The sequence below is a fragment of the Manis javanica genome, chromosome 1, assembly GCF_040802235.1.
Source record: "Manis javanica isolate MJ-LG chromosome 1, MJ_LKY, whole genome shotgun sequence".
Lineage (NCBI taxonomy): Eukaryota > Metazoa > Chordata > Mammalia > Pholidota > Manidae > Manis > Manis javanica.
The window spans coordinates 161075380-161097471 of record NC_133156.1 but is presented as its reverse complement, the minus strand read 5'-3'; the positions used below and the strand labels follow the sequence as shown (position 1 = coordinate 161097471).

The following is a 22092-nucleotide window of genomic DNA, read 5'->3' as shown; positions in this document are numbered from 1 at the left end:
ATTTCCCTCTGCAATGGGTGTCCTGCCCTGAGATGCAGCCCACCTGGCTACTACCCTCTGCCTGCCTCTTGCCATCTCATTCTCCAGCTCCATGGTTCCGGGGCCCCAAATCTCCTTCTCTAGATGCTGTCAGGAGACCTCCAGGAGCCAGGACTCAGTCTTCCTCTGCTTCCCCTGGGCTGTCTGATGGGTCACTTGGAGCCAATCATTTCTGAAGTCAGAACCGCTGTACCAGTCCACCATGATGCACAACCACCGACTGTACTCTGTGCACCCAGATCAGCCTCTCTTCCTTCCACCTCCAGTTGATACTTCTGGGCCTCTGCCTCACCCCAAATATTTAACATTTGAGCTTCCCCCAAGCAGACACATACTCCAAGGCCAGACAATTTCACAGCATCAAAAGCAGTGCCCAACACATAAAAGTTCCTCATTAAATGTACTGATATGTCAGGAGACATTTTTCTAAACTATAAAGTCCTAGAGACAAACAAAGCAATTGTGGTTATTTGTTCAATAAATGAATGACCAGCATCTACATACACAAAACTTTTGGTATTTGGTATTTGCATAATTGTTATTTGTGAAATGACAGTGGAGAACATCACATATTATTTCCTTTTATAAGTGCTATTTTTTCTCTCCTAAAGGTTCATTAGGAAAAGGCCCCCCCTTTAAATCCAAGTGGAAATGGTAGAAACACCCTGCCATGCTCTCTGGGAATGAGCTAGAGTCCACAGCTCACTAGGAATGTGGAATACAATGGGTGTGTGTGGGGAAACGTATGTGTATGTGTACATGTATATGTGGGTGAATGTGCGTGTATGCACGTGTGTGTTTGCATGTGTGTCTTGCCAATGGGTTTCAGCCCCAGGCAAGTTTGCTATGGATTCAATGTGACCAAAGAAATTGACAGCAAAACACTCTTGGGGTGAAAGGGTTATACCCAACTTTATTTCCAGGTGGCAGGTCAGTCACTAGAATCCCATTCACTCAGAGCGAGTCTGCATGCAGCAAGCCAGTCTCTGCCTCTGGGCCCTTCTGTCCTCATAGCCGTCCTCTGGGCCTCTCTGCACAGTCGTCCTGCACAGCCATCCTCTGGGCCTCTGGGCCTCAGCATGCCACCACTCCAGCCTCTGCTCTGCTCTCCTGCAGCCCTGCCACCGTGTCATGCCCAGAGCACCGGGCGGAGCTCTTTATATAGTCAGCAGCCATGTACTGCCCACAGGTGTGCAGTGAGCTAGTCAACCAGGGCCAGGTGAGAATCCTGGCCACAGGAACTCTCATTTTATCCACAATGTGTGTGTGTGGTATGTACGTATAGGTCTGTGTATTTGAATATGTTTATATGTGTATGTGGTATGTATGTATGAGTGTGTATTGTGTATGTGTGTATGCGTATGTGTGTGTGTAGGTGAGCAGGGCAGGGTGTGGGCAGCTAGAGCCCTAGAGTAGAGATGGAAGACAACAGGGCAAAAGACATTTGAACTACAGGTTGAGGAGAGAGCTTTGGAATGGGGGGCTGCAAGGGAGCTACCCGGGGCCCTTCTCTGAGGAGCATGGAGCAGCCACAGCCAAAGGGTGTGGGAAGGTTCCACACAAGAGCAGAACCATGAAGAAAAAAAATCATGTTCTTAGGTCTCGAAGAAGAAATGTTTAATAGCACAGCGATCACACCAGTTGAGTAATGACGTGAGGGTTTAATGTGCACTTAAGAGTTCCGTTTACTCTAACCTTGCTGTACTTGGCAGTAGGTCAGGACGTAGGAAGGGGAGAATATGATGATGATGACAAAGGCCTAACGCTGACTGACTGCGTGCCAGGTGCTGTGCTAAGCCTCCTGCGTGTCTCAGCTCATCTAATTCAGATAACAACCTCTGACACAGGCTCTGCTATCATCCCCACTTTACAGGTAAAGAATCTGTGGCACAGAGGGAGTGAATGACAACTGGCCAACCTTAGGCAGCTGGTAGGAATTGGAACCGGGATCCAAGATGCTGTGACCTGCCTCCAGAGCCACCAGGGCCTGCCTACCTGCTGAGCAGATTCACAGGTGGTTTCTCAAAACACTCAGATAAAGCTAAGGAGGTGAGTCAGCTGTTAGATTGTTGTTATATCCAGTCTGAAAAAAGACTTAGTCATTTGAATTACACCATCCTGAACCAGTTACTGTGATATAAACTAGAAGCGGGGTGACTGACTGTCCTGGCTTGCCCAGGAGCCAACCCTGGAACAGCCCAGGTAAACCAGGATGGTGGTTCAGCCAGGAAGGAGCGTTATTGAAGAGGAATAGATTTACCTCTGTGGCCTTCCACCAGTTTACTTTGTTTTGGCAACAAAAATGCCACCATAGTGATTTGTACATTTTTGTCTCTGGCATCAATTAATAACTATCATTTAGGTATAATGGCCCTCATTTGTTTTTCATTAAGAAGTGGCTTTCTTCCCAGACATCCTGGGATGATTTTGCTTTTCTGTTGAGTAGAGGATGTGGGCCAGGAGATCCCCAGGCTCTGTTCCCACTGCAGGTGGGGGAAGGGGGGTGCAGCAGGGTGGACAGAGAGCCCCCCATGAAAGGGAACAGCCTCCAGGAACGGTGGAAACCTGCCAGGAGGCCCAGCATCTCTGACTTGCAGAAACTCCCCCTGTGGCCTCCTCCTCAGGGCAGGCCTGGGAGAGGACAGAGCAGGAAAGGCCCAGAAGATGCCCATATGCACCACCCGCCTCTGACCAATGATGCACATGAGGCCAGTGAGTCACTCGCAAATTCAGCACCAGGTGCAAAGCCGGCATCTTGACTTCTTTGGAGTAACTGGTCAGTTTTCAGCGTGTTCCTCACCTCCCGCTGTGCAGCCTCACGGGGTCCTTCCCATTGTGCCTTTAGCTTTGTCACTTGGCCTGCTGCCATCCACTGGAATCTTTTCCTGGAGTGACTGGGGAGACACACATTTGTGCCAGTTTCTCTGGTGAGCCCTTAACTGCCGCAGCCCGTACACTGTCTCATTTTATGTAAGTTCAAAAGTCCCAGCGGAAGGAAAGCCCCACTTGCTGGCTCCGTCCATTTTATCAGACCAGGCGGTGGTCAAAGTGAAGTGACAAGTGCCTGAGGGCACTCACCTGCTAGGCCTCAATTTGTGCCCACTAATGAGCTGCAGTATCTGGGCCCAGGCCTGTAGATTTGTAGAGAAAAACCCTAGTGGCTGCTAATTCCAAGTGGTGTCAACAAAGTCACTCAGCAGGTGGCAAGAGCTGTTTATAGTCTATAACTAGGAGGCTTTTGAATGGCTAAAAGTGAATGATAAACAATTGAGAAATGAATAACCTGGGATTTGGGATCATTTGTGTAAAATTATATTCACGTAAAAAGAGCTAATGTACCAGAAGCAGAAACTCAGGTCACTACAGCTCATCCCAAGAGGTGACCACCAAAATGGGAAGCTGCATGATTTCCTGACATTTCCATGTCTCTTCTGCACAAGAAATTAGTTCTGAAGCCCAAAAAATTGCTCAGAAAAAAATACTACAAATGTGAAGCTATGTATTATTTTCTCCCTATCTGTAGAGATAAAGTGGCACCACTTCAAGAGAGACACAATTAAATCACTTAAAACCCCAATCTTAATCAATCATAAAATCATAATAGTACAATTGTGCCTGAGGCTAAACAAAAGACTGCTCTAAGGCCCAGGCTCAGACTTGTCTTACCATTAGAAGCATAACCATATTTCTAAAATGTGGTGTTTCCTGTTCTATTTCTTTCAGTCCCAGCCGTCGGCTGGTTCCCAGTTATAAAGAGGAGCCTGGAAGGAGATTCAGGCCTTTCTGAGAACTAATAAGAGACCATCTCTTCTGTGAGTGGTGTTTGTATTATGTTTATCATCATTTGGCTGGAAGAGACTCTCAGAAGTGGGGAGGAAAGATCGTCACACAAGAATACACATTGCAGGGAGAAGTAAAGATGTGCCCATCAGCTCTGTGTCCTGTCCCAGAAGCGAGGCGAGGCCGTTCCAAGGTGCTCAGTGATGTTCCTTTGTTTGCTTTGTAGAGAGAGACAGAGAGGGAGTGCATGCAGCCCTGGGCAGCCAGCACTTATGGCGCTGGGCCCTGGCATGGTTCTCAGGACACTCTCTGAAGAGCTCACAATTGATTTATCATCAAAAATAGGATGAAAAAGAATCCTGGCATTGCCTGGTCTGGCAGACTCTCCAATGTGAAAAAAAGAGGAAAGTTCCCTTTCTGTCAAATTTTGCTTAATGAACCAAGAGAAATCGGGCCACAGATCCAAATTTAAGGAGTGTTTAAAAGACATCGCCTAGTGACACCTTAGCCTGTAGGCTCATTTCTCCCCTGCTTACTCTTCTTTCACCAGCTCTTCAAAGTCTGCTCTGAACTTGCAGGGGGCAGGGCACTCTGGGTGACCTGAAGATGCCATGGAGGCCAGGGGGGCCATGCATACATACCCCTCCTCAGCTCGATCCTCTCTCCCTCTCCCTGGGCAAGATCTAAACAGCCCCTGCCTCGAGAAGCACCCCCCCACCCAGCTTACATCCCGCCGCAGCCTGCCTGTTCCACACTCTGCCCTGACCTGTGTCTTTCCAGCTGAAACCTCTCTGCCTGCCATGTTTTGTTACAAGATGTCTTCCACCTGTAAACCCAGAATGTTGACTTATCAACTAGAACATTAGGAAAGTCCAAACTAGGCACTGTTTACAGCCCAGCACTAGGCAGTCGTGTTGCCAGCGTCCCCCCATAACTGGGCAAATTTCAGTCTTCACTGCCGTTCTCTGATGCTCCAAATCTTTCTCAGCACAGCTCTCCAAATGGCCTTTGGTGACTAATGTGAGTTAGCAAGAGAGATTCCTCAGCAAGTGTTTGTTGAACATTTACATTCTAGTGGCCACTTCTAAACCATGTGAACATAATGAAAAACACAACAAAGTTCATGCCCTCATGGAAGACAGACAGATAACTGAATATCAGGGAAAAGAATGTAATGAAGGCAAATGAAGGCAGGGTAAGGAGATGGAGTTTTCAAGGGGGATTATTTTGCCAGTGGTGGTCAGAAAATAGAGAAGTGAAGGGAGTGAGGTAGCAGCCGGGTACACACCTCTATCCTTCCAGACAGAGGGCATAGCAAGCACAAAGGCCCTGAGATCACTTGCCATCCCTGCCCCCCCAGCCCATTTTCCTCCCTGCCAAGGCCAATCATTGCATAATCATAGCTCACTTGTGCAAATGCTGTTCAGTCTCCCCATTATCTCTGCATCCGAGGTTATGATCATGAGCTGAGAAGTCTTGTTTAGATGGCTGAAATCCCTCCCAGAAGCTGCAGGAATTCAGTCTTGTCTGTAGATGAAGATTAAGATTAAGTCTTTGCTTTCTGGCTGTCTTGACCCTTCTTACTATTGCAGGGAGCTCAACCAGTCATGGTGAAGGAGCCGGCCTTTTGGACATTCTCTCCTGAACCATTTGAGAAGGCTTTGCTCCTTATTTAGGATTCTTTACAAGCTTCCCTCTACCAAGCCAATTCTTCTTCACTGTCTTTCCCCTCCCTCCCCTCTCCCCTCCCACACCCCACCTGGTGTCCTGGGATGAACCAGTGACCAGCTTCAGGGTGGTGGTCCTCTCAGCAGGGTGTGGTGGTTGGGCTTCTCCTGGCACTAATGCTGCCTGCTACCTGCACCCTAATTGTTTAGAGCTCTTCTCACGTCCGTCATGGCAGGACTCTAGCAAAACTCACCTTTGGGTTTTCATCCACTCCGTCTAGTTCCGGCTTTGTCTCCTCTTCTCGGTCAGAAACGGACAGCTTGTATTACTGACATTGGCCTCAGGTGAATGCTGACTGTCAGCAGCTGCCAGGCTGTGCATTGCCTGGGCTTCTCTGTGGTGCTGCATATTTTGTTCCCACATTACAGGATCCATCAGAGTCATTTGCACATTGTCTGGTGATGTCATTGGGTGATGGAGATCTTTGGATGCGTGTGGGGCACGTGGGGAAGACACAGAGCTGGATTATTAAGTCAACAGTTATCTCCAGCTCTCAGAGCAAACCATACCTAAAGCTCCAAATTCTCTTTTCCTTTTTGACTTTGTTAAGGGCCTGTGTCAATCATCTTTCCTCTCAGCTTTCCTATATCTGAAGAATTCTTGTTGAATTTAAGGTTGGTTAATTATTCAAATAAACAAAACAAAATCTGACTAGCTTAAAATGACGACAATGCAGTTCTTGCTGACATCACAGCCCACATGGGTTGGGCAGCACCTCTCCAGATGATGATCTAGGAACAAAGAACCTTCCATCATGGCACAGGCATCTTCAACACGTGGCCTAAGGTCACCACAGTGGGAAAAAGAGGGAGGACATCACGGGTGTGTCAGAGGCCAGGCCTGAGAGGGGCACTTGCAATTTCTGACCATGCTCTTATCTTGCCAATGGGTTTCAGCCCCGGGCAAGTTCACTATGGATTTAGTGGGACCAAAGAAATGACAGTGGAATGTTCTTGGGGTGGAAGGGTTTATACCCACCTTTATTCCCATGGTGGCAGGTCAATCGCTAGAATCCTGTCCACTCAGAGTGAGTCTGCAGGCAGCAAGCCAGTCTCTGCCTCTGGGCCTGTCTGCCTGCACAGCCGTCCTCTGGGCCTCTGTTCTCAGTGCTGCCACCACTCCAGCTTCTGCTCTCCTGCAGCCCTGCAGCCCTGCCACCATGTTGCCCAGAGGACTGGGTGGAGCTCTTTATATAGAGTCAATAACAACTACTGCCCACACATGTGTTGTGAGCTAACCAACCAGGCCCAGGTGAGAATCCTGGTCACAGGAACTTTCATTTTATCCACAGCTCTCTTGGCCAGTGTCTTGCCAATGGGTTTCAGCTCCTGGCAAGTTTGCTATGGATTCAATGAGACCGAAAAATGACAATGGAAAGTTCTTGGACTGAAAGGGTTTATACCCAACTTTATTCCCATGGTGGCAGGTCAATCACTAGAATCCCATCCACTCCGAGCGAGTCTGCATGCAGCAAGCCGGTCTCTGCCTCTGGGCCTCTCTGCCCACACAGCCGTCTCAGTCTCTGTCCTCAGTGCTGCCACCACTCCAGCCTCTGCTCTCCTGCAGCCTTGTGGCCCTGCCACCATGTCACCCAGAGCCCTGGGCAGAGCTCTTTATATAGAGTCAATAGCAACATATTGCCCACATGTGTGTAGTGAGCCACCCAACCAGGGCCCAGTGAGAATCCTGGCCACAGGAACCTTCATTTTATCCATAGCCAGAAATCAGTCACATGGCCCTACTTATCTGCAGGGGACACTGGGAAATGTAGGTGTCCTACCTACCAGGACCAAATGAGACTAAAGTTCTTTTCATCCTGGAGCTGTAAGGCAGAAATAATAATGGTGTCCGCACAGGTGGAGGAGACACCCTGGATTCACCCCAGCAGGGCCTGGGGTGATGCGCATCCTGCTATCAGGATAACTGCAGACCTGTCACTCTTGGAGGGCATGGCATGGCTCTAGTCCTTCACTGAGAAACAAAGCCTCCATGGAAGAACCATGGACAGTTTCTTTCAGCCACGAGGGGGAAGAATGGATGTCATTGTTTCCCTGGAGAGATTTGGTTGAGCTCTCTGATGGGATACAGTTTTCTTGGTCTGTCAGTGCTTTGGGAAAAGGCTAACCCTTTAATTCACCCCTGAACTCTATTCTGAGTTTACTTATTATGGGGCAGGATCATAAAGCAGTGTGCAAATGGGACTCACGAGTCTGAATGGCTCCTGAGAAGTTAGAACAGAATGAATGAGAAGGGAGAAATATCTAAAACAACCAAGGAAACAAAGAGAAGGGTCCCAGGAGAGGGACAGTTAGAAAATCCATTAGACTTGAACTCATCTTCATCACTCACATAAGGTTTTATAACTGGAAAACATAATACATATAGATAAATAGGAGTACATAAAAATAAATCTGAAGTAAGCTGTGTTTATAAAGTGATGAAGTCACCAGCTAGAAGGTAGTCAGCAGCCTAGAGACCCACCCCCGTGTGCCCCTCCATCTCCCTGTGTACCTCAAATCTTGAGGCAGCACTGGCTTCACGGGCACGTGACCTGTGTGATCTCACACCCTCAAATGCGTCCCTGGCTTGGGACTCACTGCTCTGCTCTCACCATCTTTGAAGTCTTAATAATTCTTTCAACTGGTGTTTTATAAGGAAGTCCAAAAGCAGAGGAGTTACGTGTAGGGAAGGAAGAACCTGGATATTTTAACACCTTTATGGTACATTTTCCCTTCATTTTGGACAAAAATCCCTACAGTATTCATTTTGTACTGGGCTCTGTAAATTATATAGTGGGTTCTGGCTACAAGAATAGTGCATGCCTTAGAAGAAAAGGGGAAGGAAGGAAGGAAGGAAGGAAGGAAGGAGGGAGGGAGGGAGGGAGGGAAGAGAAGAGAAGAGAAGAGAAGAGAAGAGAAGAGAAGAGAAGAGAAGAGAAGAGAAGAGAAGAGAAGAGAAGAGAAGAGAAGAGAAGAGAAGAGAAGAGAAGAGAAGAGAAGAGAAGAGGAGGAGAGGAAAGAAAGAAAAAACCAAGACAAGTTAACTAGCAATTCTTGGCAAGAATCCTAGGGCATGTAATATGTGACACGTGTGGCAGCTGACCTCCAGCTGTTCTTACAGGAAAGGAAGGGAGGAGACCCCTCAGCCATGGACCTCAGTCACGGAGCAAACACAGAGGGCCAGTTGTATGAAAAGCTCTGGGACAGACTAATGAAGCATGATTCCTACCCTCAAGGAATCTAGGGTTTCTGGGGCAAAATAAAACATGCCTGTTCCTCTCTTCAACATTTCTTAACTCCAACCATTTATCTTTACCATAGCCAGGGTAATCCTTCTAAAACAGATCTGAATAGGACAGATTCCTCATTAAAATCCCTCAGTGGCTTCCCAGCACCCCCAGAACAAAGTTCAAACTCAGCAACTTGGTGATTCACTTCATACACTTCCTACAATAATTATTAAACAGTCCAACTTGTAATGGACCAACAATAAGAAACTGTACTACTCACATAACAAGAATCCCAGGAAAAGAGGCATAAGACCCTGTTAGTTCACCAGCCCATCTCCTCACGAGGCAGGGTCTGCCTGCCTTCCCAGCATATTGATATGTCTTCTGGGGTTGGTTTTTGTTTTGACCCCCAGACGGTAGCTAGGATATTTCCACAGGGGGAAAAACGGGGAGTGGGATGTATTGCATTCTTGCCAATGTCAAATCAGTGACTGGAAAGGTAATGGGACTTCCAAGATCACCATCTGGGGAGGGGCTTTCTCTCCTCCCAGTCCCATGCTGCCTAGTAACTACATACTGCAGAGATTCCAGGAGCCAGAGAGGGTGGTGGTCAGGCAGCCAGCAGTGCCCCCCACGCTGTGGATCCTTCATCACCTGGCCCTGCTTGCAGATCTAGCCTCATCTATTGCAAGCCGTTCTTGCATATTCCATCCTTCAGCTATACTAAATTTCTCAACCTGACTTTGTTTTGGGAATCCACTCATGTTGTTGTTTTTTTACCTGGAATCCTCTTTCCCTGAAGCACCTACTCCTACCCCCAACATGTGTACATGTGTGTGCACACACACTCACACCCACACCACACAGATCTGTACCCCGTTAATGCTTGTTCATTCTTGTGGCCAGCAGTTTGGGCTAGCAGTGAGGTGCTGGCAGCATCTGGTCTACTGACATATATTGTTCATTTCCCTTTATATTTTTATATTTCAGGATGAGTTCTGGACATTTTAAAATAAAAATCCCACTCTTTAACTACTCTTGAAATTGGGAAGACACTGGCCCCACACAGCCCCAGAGCTCCATTTGCTCAAAGTGAGCTCAACGGTCCACTTTAGACAAGCTGTGCTCTGTTCATTCAGCTCCCACCTGGCTGAACTCACTCAGCCATACAGCCTGCCTGGCCTGCCAGCCTTTTATATTGCCGGTGCTGGCTTAGGCTGCCCCCAGCAGCCCACTCCCAGTGTGGATTGGATTTTCCCTGGATGTTTGCAAAGCACCCTCCTTTCCTGTGGTCAGCATTTACCACACACAGTTTTGTAACTACCCATTTTCTTGTCAGCTCCCTCAACCCTCCCATAGATTATAAATTCGTTGAAGGTCGTGTTTCTTGTTCACAGTTCTGTCCCTATCAGCCAGCACAGGGCCCAGCATGGTGAGGGTGCACACAATGAATGTGCAGATCACAGTGAGAAGTAAAGTGTGCAGCGCTTGTCTCCAAAGAGCGTTTAGGCCCTGCTTGTTTAACCTACAAGTACACGTTCACTCAAGCAGTTATCAGTTAACTGCCCGTTATTGGCCTGATAGTGTACCAGATGCTAAGGGTGGAAGGTAGGTAAGTCACTGAGCCCACAGTCTAAGGAGGAGACCAATAGAAATGCAAAAACTACAGTGGAGGTGATAAATGGACCAGAGAGTGGAGCGGCACTGCGGGACAGGTGATTCATTAATTTTCAGTGGTAAAGAGGATCCATGCCTGGGTCCCAGGAGGAAACAAAATTCATGCCAGATGATCCAGGCAAAGAGTATGATGACGGGACCACACACAGAGCTGTGGGCAAGTCAGGGCACCAACGACAATGTTGTTGCAGCACTGGGAAGCCATGATCTGTACAGGAGCTAAGGGGCAAGAAGAGGAAAGGCGGTGTTGGAGCACTTGAGAGCTGGCCTTGTGGGACCTGGTGAGAATTAGAGATCAGAGCCAATGTACGGAGCAGGGAAGAGATACCCTAGTCCATGCTCTCACTCTCTGCCCTCCAGTCTCCTGCCAATCTGCCCCAGTGGCAGAATCCAGCCAGAAATCCAACAGACAGGCTGTTGGGGTGATGAGTTCTGCAGAGGCCAATCCCCTTGGGCACAGAACAGGGCAGAGAACCCATCTGGGTGGGGTCAGGCAGAGAACAAATGGTGCAGAGTCTTTCTAAGAAGTCACTCTGGAGCCAAGACTGCACTTGGAAGGAAAAATACTGTTTTCAAGATTTTTCGTTTCACTTACTTTATGGTTTTTGGTTGGTTTGGCTTATGTGTTGGATTTTATTTCTTAAATGTACAGAGACATTTTGGCCTTGTATGGGGTTATGATCACATGCAAATGCATCTGCTGAGCCAACTACCTTTTGTAAGCTGCAGGTACACTTTCATTAACTAAGGAAGAAGATCACCACTGACACACTGGTCTTGTGAACAAAACATCTAACCAAAAGACTGCTGAATTTTATCAAACATAAAGTAAAGACCTAATACCCATCTTCCTTAAAGATTTCCAAAAAGTAGAAGAATGCAATACATCCCACTCCCCGTTTTTCCCCCTGTTCTCCCCGTTTTTCCATCTGTTCCATCCCACTCCCCATTTTTCCATCTGTTCTCTGCCTGCCCCCCACCCAGATGGTACCCAAGGATGGTACAATATTAGAAAATCCATCAACATCATCCATCACATCAACAAAAAGAAGGAAAAAAACCACATGATCATCTCCATCAATGCTGGAAAAGCATTCAACAAAATTCAACATCCATTCATGATAAAAACTCTCAACAAAATGGGTATAGAGGGCAACTACCTCAACATAATAAAGGCCATATATGAAAAACCCACACCCAACATTACACTTAACAGTGAGAAGCTGAAAACTTTCCCTATAAGATCAGAAACAAGACAAGAATGCCCACTCTCCCCACTTTTATTTAACATAGTACTGGAGGTCCTAGCCATAGCAATTAGACAACACAAAGAAATAAAAGGCATCCAGATTGGTAAGGAAGAAATCAAACTGTCCCTGTTTGCAGATGACATGATATTTTACATTAAAAAACCCTAAAGAATCCACTCTAAAACTATTAGATCTAATATCTGAATTCAGTAAAGTTTCAGGATACAAAATTAATACACAGAAATCTCTTGCATTCCTATTCTCTAAAGAGGAACTAGCAGAAAGAGAAATCAGGAAAACAATTTCATTCACAACTGCATCAAAAAGAATAAAATACCTAAGAATAAACCTAACCAAGGAAATGAAAGACACTTGTGAGAGAAATTAGATACCAATAAATGGAAACACATCCCATGGTCATGGATAGTAAGAATTAATATTGTCAAAATGTCCATCCTGCCTAAAGCAATCTACAGATTCAATGCAATCCCTATTGAAATACCATCAGCATTCTTCAGTGAACTAGAGCAAATAGTTCTAAATTTCATATGGAACCACACAAGACCCTGAATAGCCAAAGCAATCCTGAGGAGGAAAAATAAAGCAGGGGGGATCTCACTTCCCAACTTCAAGCTCTACTACAAAGCCACAGTAATCAAGACAATTTGGTACTGGCACAAGAACAGAACCATAGACCAGTGGAACAGAATAGAGAGCCCAGATATAAACCCAACCATATATAGTCAATTAATATATGATAAAGGAGCCATGGACATATGATGGGGAAATGATAGCCCCTTCAACAGCTGGTGTTGGCAAAACTGGACAGCTACATGTAAGAGAATGAAACTGGATCATTGTCTAACCCCATGCACAAAAGTAAAGTCAAAATGGATCAAAGACCTGAATGTAAGTCATGAAACCATAAAACTCTTAGAAAAAAACGTAAGCAAAAATCTCTTCAACATAAACATGAGCAACTTCTTCATGAGCATATCTCTCTGGGCAAGGGAAACAAAAGCAAAAATGAACAAGTGGAACTACATCAAACTAAAAAGTTTCTGTACAGCAAAGGACACCATCAGTAGAACAAAAAGGCATCCTACAGTATGGGAGAATATATTCATAAATGACATATCTGATAAGGGGTTGACATCAAAATTATATAAAGAGCTCACACACCTCAACTAACAAAAAGCAAATGAACCAATTAAAAAATGGGCAGAGGAGCTGAACAGACACTTCTCCAAAGAAGAAATTCAGATGACCAACAGCACATGAAAAGATGCTCCACATCACTAATCACCAGAGAAATGCAAATTAAAACCACAATGAGATATCACTTCATACCAGTTAGGATGGCCACCATCCAAAAGACAAACAACAACAGATGTTGGCGAGGATGTAGAGAAAGGGGAAGCCTCCTACACTGCTGGTGGGAATGTAAATTAGTTCAACCATCATGGAAAGCAGTATGGGGGTTCCTCAAAAAACTCAAAATAGAAATACCTTTTGACCCAGGAATTCCACTCCTAGGAATTTACCCTAAGAATGCAAGAGGCCCAGTTTGAAAAAGACATATGCACCCCTATGTTTATCGCAGCACTATTTACAATAGCCAGGAAATGGAAGCAACCTAAGTGTCCATCAGTAGATGAATGGATAAAGAAGATGTGGTACATATACACAATGGAATATTATTCAGCCATAAGAAGAATACAAATCCTACCATTTGCAACAACATGGATGGAGCTGGAGGGTATTATGCTCAGTGAAATAAGCCAGGTGGAGAAAGACAAGTACCTAATGATTTCACTCATCTGTGGAGTATAAGAACAAAGAAAAACTGAAGGAACAAAACAGCAGCAGACTCACAGAACCCAAGAATGGACTAACAGTTGCCAAAGGGAAAGGGACTGGGGCGGATGGGTGGAAAGGGAGGGAGAAGGGGAATTAGGGGCATTATGATTAGCACACATAATGTAGGGGTGGATCATGGGGAAGGAAGTATAATACAGAGAAGACAAGTAGTGATTCTATAGCATCTTACTATGCTGATGGACAGTGACCGTAATGGGGTATGTGGTGGGGACTTGATAATAGGGGGAGTCTAGTAACCATAGTTGCTCATGTAATTGCACATTAATAATACCAGGAAAAAAATCTAATCAAAAGGACTCGGTAATTTTGGAGTTTTGTTTCGTTTCTTCAGTTGCCAGTACATTAGCCAGAGTTCTGGCATCAGTGATGGTGTATGGAGAGAGAATAATTTTCAATACTACGGGGGAGGTACACTTCTGCGATCAGTCTACATTCCCCAGTAGCTCTGAATTAAAACTTGCCTAATGTCCTCATCTCCAAACTTAATTCCCTTAAAAAGTGAGATTTGGTTTGGGTTGGTCCTTCTGTTTGCTCATAGAGAGAAGCAACAATTGCCAAGGTTTTGGTTCTTCCATCCTCTATAGGTAGAACAGTGGGTGGTCCCTTTATGCCCCTAAAAGAATGAAAATTGTGCTAGGTTGAGAGAGATTCAGGTGCTCCTGGTTATTTAAATTGTCCTTGTTTAGAAAGTAAAATTTGGAGCAGATTCCTTACTGTGAGTCAGTTAAAAAAAGCTCAGAACCTATATGTGCTCTACACGGATGCAAAGAGCTGGCTGAGAAATGAGACCAAGACAACAGTTGTGCGTTTTGATGCTTCCCAAAGGAAAATGCAGGACCAGGCATTCTGTGGGTTCCCTGCTCTGGCCGCAAGGTCAGACACACCTGGTGACCACATCGGAAGGGCTCAGAGCAGTGCTGTCCACGCTTACAGAGCAGTGAGAAGATAAAGGCATTTAAAGGTCTTTGAAGGTAGCGAAGGTCCTTTTCAAAAGGCTTTAATGGGAGCTTATACTAAGGTGTTTTGACCTGGAAAATTTGATTTCTGATGCCCTATCGGTTTGTGCTGTCAATAATCCCGAGGGTCAGGGAGGATAGTTGTATGTTGTAACCTTTAAATTTATAGAGATACATTTTTTTAAGTTATTTGTGTTCTTACCAGTTACATTTTGAAAGGATATTCTTAAAAATCACTCCAACAGGCTGCTCATATCCCAGTGGTTGAGGGGAGCGGGGCTGTGGAAAATCCATCAGAATGGGAGAGAGAGACCTGTGCTCTAGGGCAAGGTTTCTGGCCGTGGACAAGTGGCTGAGCCTCCTTGGGGTCTGCTTGCTCAGTGAGTGAACTAAGACAAACGTCTCTGCCTCAGTTGCTCACCTAGAGCCAGTGGGGACAGAATGGCAACATGTTCTGGTGCTTAAGGAAGCCCAGAGCATCCTTCAAGGGCAGAGTACCATCCATACTCTGTCTGGCTGTTTGTCAGGCCCCCAGGGGAGGAGCACAGTTTGGCTCCTTGGGGAGGAGGGAGTGGGAAGGATGGAGTGTTCATGAGCAGCTGCAAGGAGCGTTCACTGCACTTCCCACAGACAGCTGGATGGATGCTAGAGGAGGTGAATGTGAGTACACTCCCTAGCTAGTGATATCAGCACCTCCCACATCTGAGACCCTTTGGCTTCTGCTGACCCACTAACGGCAGCACGCAGTGAGAGCCAGGCAGACCTCTGGCCCTGCATACAGCCTGAACTGCAATACTCCCCTCCCATCCCAATTGTGTGGCCCTGCGTTAAGAATGTATGGTGGAGCTCTCAACAACCCAAAGGGCACAGTCCGGGAATGTGGGTCTGCTGGGCAAGCAGCCTGCCACTCCCCTGGCTACCTGCCACACTCACATGAAAGCCTCCCAGATTCCTGGCAGGGCCCTGCGGTTCCTCACCGTGTCCTTCGGGGACTTGCACTTGTGAAGTCAGGATGCTGCTCTTTCCCGTTCACTTTTCCCAGCCCCAGTTCTCTGCCCCCGTGGGGCCAGCAGCAGAGTGTGGCCCTTGTTTGCGTTTGGGTTTGGCCATGGACTGAACCTCCTTTGTCCATGAGGTCCACTTGCTCACACCTCTGATGGCAGTGCTGGCCTCCCTCTCTCTACATGATCCTGGCCACCCCCTTGGGTAAGGCAAGGGTCTCATCTAACTGCGATGCATTTAAAACTTTGAATCCTTAAGTGGGTTGACTTAGAGACTCAGAGTGACCCCAGTGCTAGAGCTCTTCTTTTTTCCATCTTTCATTTCTATGGAGTCACCTCCCCTCCACCACCACTTAGGCCTTCTTTTAAATTCCTTAGGGGCCAAGTTCAAAATCATTCCCTCCCACTTATAAAACTGGAGTTCCCAGGACCTCAGTGGGCACTCTGTCCCCATGCAGTCTGTTCCCAGGAAAGTTGAGGGGAGCCCTTTCCTCCCAATCCCACATGTGTCTGAGGGGTCCTCTTCTGGGGTTGCCCTGATACCCAGGGCCCTGAAAACCTCTCCCTTCACTTGGGGTATCTTGATAAATCGCATTAGATAAATACGCTGTCCTTTAAACTTATCCTGTAGATTTAACTTCAGACCAAGAAAAATATAGAGTTTTGAGCTCAAACATAATAAAAGGATTTATGTGTGACTAAAAATAGAGGAAAATTCATTACATTCTTTTCTTGTAAGAAGCTGGGTTTACTTTGCCAAATGTGTCTCAGAAAGTGCATCTTTTTCCTCTGCCAATGTTATATTTGCTGCTGTTCCCAGCAGGACACATTGTCCATTAAATAATTACAATATAAGGGAATCCTCAATAAAATACAATTTTAGCTCAAGAGGACATGGGTATGCCTTGCTTTAAAGAATAGAGATGCTCTTCAAACCGACTTCTCAGGAAAGCAACCAAGCAATACCAGAAATGCACCTGAAGGGAAATAAAAAACGTGGCTCAGACTCCAGACAAGCAGGTTGGGAGGGGCTGACGGAGGCTGGAACAGCAGCCTGGTGGAGGGGAGTGGAGCTGGGCCTCAGCCTGGTGGTGGAAGGGAGGCTGCCACTCTCTCTGGAACTGTCTGTGGCTCCAGGAAGCTGGAGACAGCATCTTCCCAAGGGAGCCACTGCCGGCAAGGCCATTTGCATTCGGATCCTTCCCCACCCATTGTCTGCTTTGCTCCATTATCAGGGCGTAGGCCTTGGAGGTGATCTAGAGCAGAGGGGAAACAGCCTTTACTTCATGGACACTTTACGGCTGCTGTCTGAACCACACTTGCTTCTGTATGATGCAAGGTGCAATGGGTACAGCGCTGAGGAAGGCATTTGATGTGCTGGCGATGTTCAGTGTCAAGCCTGAGAAGCTGTTTTGAGGTGCACATGTTGCTTATATAACCCAGATGTCAGCCTGAACCTCATTAACCTTGGAGTTGAGGTTACCTTGGCTTTCCAAACCTCTAGCAGCCTCCTGCTGACCCCTACATGCCCCCAGATTTACTCTCAGTCTGGATCCTACCTGTTTTGTCTCCTGTGTCCTCTGCCCTGATGGGGGGTCATGTGCAAATGCCTGTTGGGTCCCCACTGGACTCCACATGCAGAAGCCAGGTAGGCTGCCAAGAGGGCCTGACTGGAGGTAGAGGTTGGGGATTATCGGCGTATGCTGCACTTCAAGGCATCCCCTCCCAAGCTGATGAAAATGTTTGGGGATTAGATAGAGGTGATAGTTGCACCACATTGTGAATGCACTGAATACCACTTTAAAGTGGCTCACTTTATGTTATGTGAGTTTCACCTCCATAAAAGGCAAAATCCAACACCTCCCCTGCAGCCCTTCCCAAACTCCCACCGTCCAGTCCTCCCCTGCCTCTCCGCCCAGCCAGCCCCCCTCTCTGGCGGGGCTGCCCACATTTGAGCTCCCAGGGCCTCACAGCTGTGCAGGGCCAGGCCGTGGACTGGTCCTCCTCTGTAAAGGCCAGTTGGAGGAACAGAGGGACCTTTCCCTCTGTTCTGTTGACTTAAGTGAGGAGTAGGTGAGGTGCACAGGGAGGCTTATGCTCTAATGAGCCAGTAGCATCTTACATTCTATCCCCACATAACTGGGCCCCCTGGGTAGGATATGCAGCTCTCGCAGCCCTGCAAACTCCTCCAGCTCTCAGAGAGCAGAGAGGGGGAATCTACAGCCTAGCGGTCAGGAGCAAGGCTCTGGTGCTTGCCTACGTGGGTGGGCAGCCTGCATTTGCCTCTTCCTGGCTTCACAGCCGGAAGGGGCTCCTGCAGCCTCCATGCACTTCAGTCCCTTCAGTCTTGGGGGGATGATAACAGTACTTGTCTCATGGTCATGGGACATGCTGGGTCGTGAGGGGCCAGCATGTGGTAGTGACAGCGACGGGGATCACTGTTAGGGTTGCGCTTCCCGCCACCTCAGAGCGTGGCCAGCAGAGTACTTACCTGGCTGTGTGGAGTTGTGGCTTGGAGTTCCTATGGCGTTCCGAACAGGCCCACTTTTATTCTTCGCATTCCCAGGGAACCTGCCCAGCATGAACTCAGAAATCAGGGTCCCTGGGAGCACAAAGATGCCCAGACAATGGGCTGCGTGAGGTCTCTGTGCCTAGGCAGAAGTGTTTTACAATTCAACCGTAACTTTAATTGCTTATATTTGTATTAATTACAGTTTACAAAACACTTTCATGATAATTTTCTCACTTGTTTTCACAACCACCACAGGAAGCAGATTTCATCCCTATCTTTAGAGATGAGAAAGCTGAGATTTAAAGAGGTTAGGTGACTTGCCTATTGTCACACACAAAGAGTAGAGCCAGGAGCCAAAACCAGGCATGCTGATTCCCGTGCCGCCACTTAGGCGGGAGCCTGGGCCACGGAGCAGCGGACTTCCTCAGCTGAGCACTACCACGGGCCAGCCCTGGGCTGGCAGCTGGTGGAGAATCTGAAAGGAAGTGTCACATGCATCCTGCCCCCAGGAGCTTACTGTCTACATGGGGACTGTCAAAGTTCTGTAGCTCCTGATGCACGTGGTCCCCAACATGTGTGCTCAGATCTCCAGGGCATTATGTGATGAATTATTTAATTTTCCTTAGGGGTACCCCATGATGGCGAGCTGTGCCTTGAGGCAAGCATGCTCATGGCTGCATGATAAGAGGAGCCCAGCTGGCTCTCCATGTGCTGAGGGAGAGGACCCTGGGCCTAGGAAGAGTCCGGGAACCAGGCTTGGTAGCTGGGCAAGTGTACCAGGATCTCTATCCTCGGCTCAGTTTTCTCATCTGTCAAATGGGGATCATCAGAGGGTTGGTTATTCTGAAAATTAAATGGGAAGACTCTATATAAAATATTTAACAGTGTCCAAAATTATCATTATCACCCACTCAAGCAAGCTCTGTTAATACCAGCCATCTTCAGTAAGAAGCAAATTCAACATGTTTTATGCAATGATTGTGTCCTATAGGATTAATGGCAATTAACTACTTAGAGCTAAATGCCCCTTATTCTTATACATGCATCTATACACAGACTAGAAATCTACAGAGCACTAGAAACCCTATCATAATGAATGGCAGATGTCAAAATTATACCTTGAGAGTTTTCTACAACCTCAGTCATGAAAGACATTTTAGGGAGAAAAATTTAATCATAAAGCCTTTTTTTTTTTACATCTACTATTTCATTTAATTGTCAGATTAGGGAAGACACTTTATAGTTTTTAATAAGTAAGCTTGGCCTCTGTTTCATATACAGTATAGGAAGTTTTATAAAAGCTACTAAAATACAGTAAAATAGACTAAGAAGGTGGAATGATACATCCTTTCAAAGAAAGATTTTAAACGGTATATAAAGAATGATAATCTCCCACTCTCATCACTTTTTTCACTATTCACATGTTTTCAAAAAAAGAAACCTAAAATAAAAAGATATGCATAAGATGCTCCTCAAACACTGAAGGTAAACTACTTTTACATGCAATGGAAAATTGGCTCAATCACCATTTTTAATAAAACTGATTAGTGACTAAGCATGAACAAAATAGGGAAGTGAGTAATCAGGTGGAATTTATGTTATTCTACAGCTGGAATAAAAGTCTATGGGATGGAAAAAAGCCTTTGGGGGCTGGGCCAAGTTCTTAAATTATTAGGAGGCTGAGCTGAGTGGCTGCTCTCAGGACTCAGCATCCAGGTGCATAGACAGACTATTAAAAATTAACACAGTAGTTTGAGATTATAATTTTAAGCATTATGAATTGGCAAATGGCAAATACCTAGCTGAACAGAAGACTGGTTTTGATTCTTAATAGCCAATTGCAAGGGAAATGGACCACAACAGGCTTTCAAACACAGAAGTGGCTGTCAGCACAGAGAACGAGGCATGGGGTACATCCAAATGTAAGGATCAGCAATTCTCCGAGGAGCAAACGAGAGAAGCCAAGTCTAATTGCCATCAATTGTTGAGCATTTTCTAGGAAATTAAGGATACTTCTGGAACTGGGTATAGGATCTGGGGGAGGGAGTCTGCATTGGAGTGAGTCTTAGGAACTGGGGAAGCCCTGAAACAGGGGGAGGCTGTTTTAGGCATTATGCGATAGTTGAATTTGATTTTTTAAAAATCATTATACTAATCCTTTCTTTTTCTGTATTTCTTGATGCTTTGACAACTTGGTGCCTGGATAAGCCTGAAGAGAAGGTCCTCCCAAGAGCCAACCAGTACTTAGAACTGTGAGCATGCCTTTCACATGCAAATTAACCATCCAGAGCCCATAGCTCCCAGACACCACCTCTGTCTAGCTCTTATCCTCAGGGCCACTATTCCTTGCCCTGATCACGCCAGGGCCAGGTACCAGACAACTAGAGGCAGCCCGAGTCCCAGAGCCCACAGAATTATTGGAACTACCCAATCCTAAACCTGCTTACCTCATGCATTCTTTCCTGCAGGAACTGCAATAAAGGCTCTTCTTGCCCACACATGTCTCTACCTGCCTCCCAACCCACCCTGGTGCTTCCTCATGTGGCTCTGCATGGCATGGATCCCCCTCCCTCAGGGAACTATGCATAACAAACCATCTTTTCAGTGGGTCTCCTACTCTATTGGCCTCACCATACCTGAATAATAATAAAGCCTGTGTGTTAGAACAGCTACGTCAAATTCCCTGGCATCAAAGAAGCTGCACCAAAATGTCACATACCCAGAAAAGGCAAGGCTGGGAAAGTAAGTTTGAGCTGCATAATGCAGGGCCTCGTGTGGCTGCACAAATAACTTGAACTTCATTCCATGGACGGCAAGAGCGTTGGCAACCTCCTGAGCAAAAGGGAAATAATCCCCATTGTACTTGAGGGACATCAATCTGGCCTTGGACTGTAGGATGCTTTATGGAGGCAGGGGAACTAATGTAGAGGCTGCAGTAGCCACTTAGGCACAAAGGCTGGGCTCAGGACCATTGCAGAGGGAATAAAATGGACACTGTAGCTCAGAAAGGGTAAGATTTGCCAAATAATGAAATGAAGAATAAAAATGACCCAGAGCTTCAAATGCCAGCCACTCCAAAGACAGGGCTAACATGGGCAGAAATAAGAGTGATGGAAAGATGAGAAGTTTGGAAGTGAAGGGGTAAGTGACTTCTTCATTCCCTCTTTTCAAACCGGGGTTCTAGTAATTACCACGTGTGCTTTCACTGAATGAGTAGTATTGGCTGAGTGCCTCCCAGGCTCTGTCCCAGGTGCTGAGCAACAAGTAGTGAAGGAAAAACAAAACCAGCCAACCACATAGAGTTTATATTCAGCAGGGAAGATGTTTCATAAGATACTGCTTTTTCTCTAAAGAGCATTTAACCCATGAGTTGAGACCAAAGACAGACTCATACACCCTTCTCCAGCTCCAGAGACTTGGTGTTCATTTCACCCTAAAAACATGGTCGCATCTGCCTTGTCAACCACACACGGAAGTAAAAGTAACATCAGGGCTTTCAGCAGGCAAGCCAGGGTCAGTTACAACTGACTTAGAAATCTATGTTTAATTTTTCCTTTGGTTAATCAAATACATGTTAATGCAAAGAGATGAAGGAGTCACGTGGGTACCAGATGCATGTGGGTAAGTCACCTGGTGCAGGGGGAGTGAGTCCTCAGTGGTTATCCACTCCTGGCCCCAAGGCTGAGAAGCCCTCTCATCTGGTCCCAGGGATGTCCCATTTACACGGTGTATGCCACTGTTTTTGCTTTCCTTCTGCTGCAGAATAATCATTTTATTTCCAGTTCCTTCTCTGACACAAAGCCTAGTAGTCACAGATCAACAGCAGAAACCACAGATTAGGAATAAAGAGAAATGCACGAACAGGCAAAACCATGCAGAGAGTACTGACAATAGGCTAAGAGCTTTCCCAACTGTCCATCCCACCTCTGCCTTCCCACATGTTCTGTGACTGTGAATAAAAGCTGCTGTACTTCCTTCTGTCTTCATCAGCTCAAGTTGCTATGACAAACAGCAGCTTAAACCACAGACACTGATTTCT

At 46.4% G+C, this 22092-nt stretch overlaps 1 long non-coding RNA gene across 1 annotated transcript; it reads right to left on the bottom strand.

The window, feature by feature from the left end:
- Positions 1-16227: 16227 nt before the first annotated feature.
- LOC118972682 (uncharacterized) lies at positions 16228-21789 on the bottom strand. Its single transcript, XR_005061755.2, has 3 exons — positions 21684-21789; positions 18033-18143; positions 16228-16797 (listed from the first exon to the last, which is right to left on the bottom strand). It is a non-coding gene; the product is annotated as an uncharacterized lncRNA (long non-coding RNA).
- Between the last annotated feature and the right edge of the window lie 303 nt (positions 21790-22092).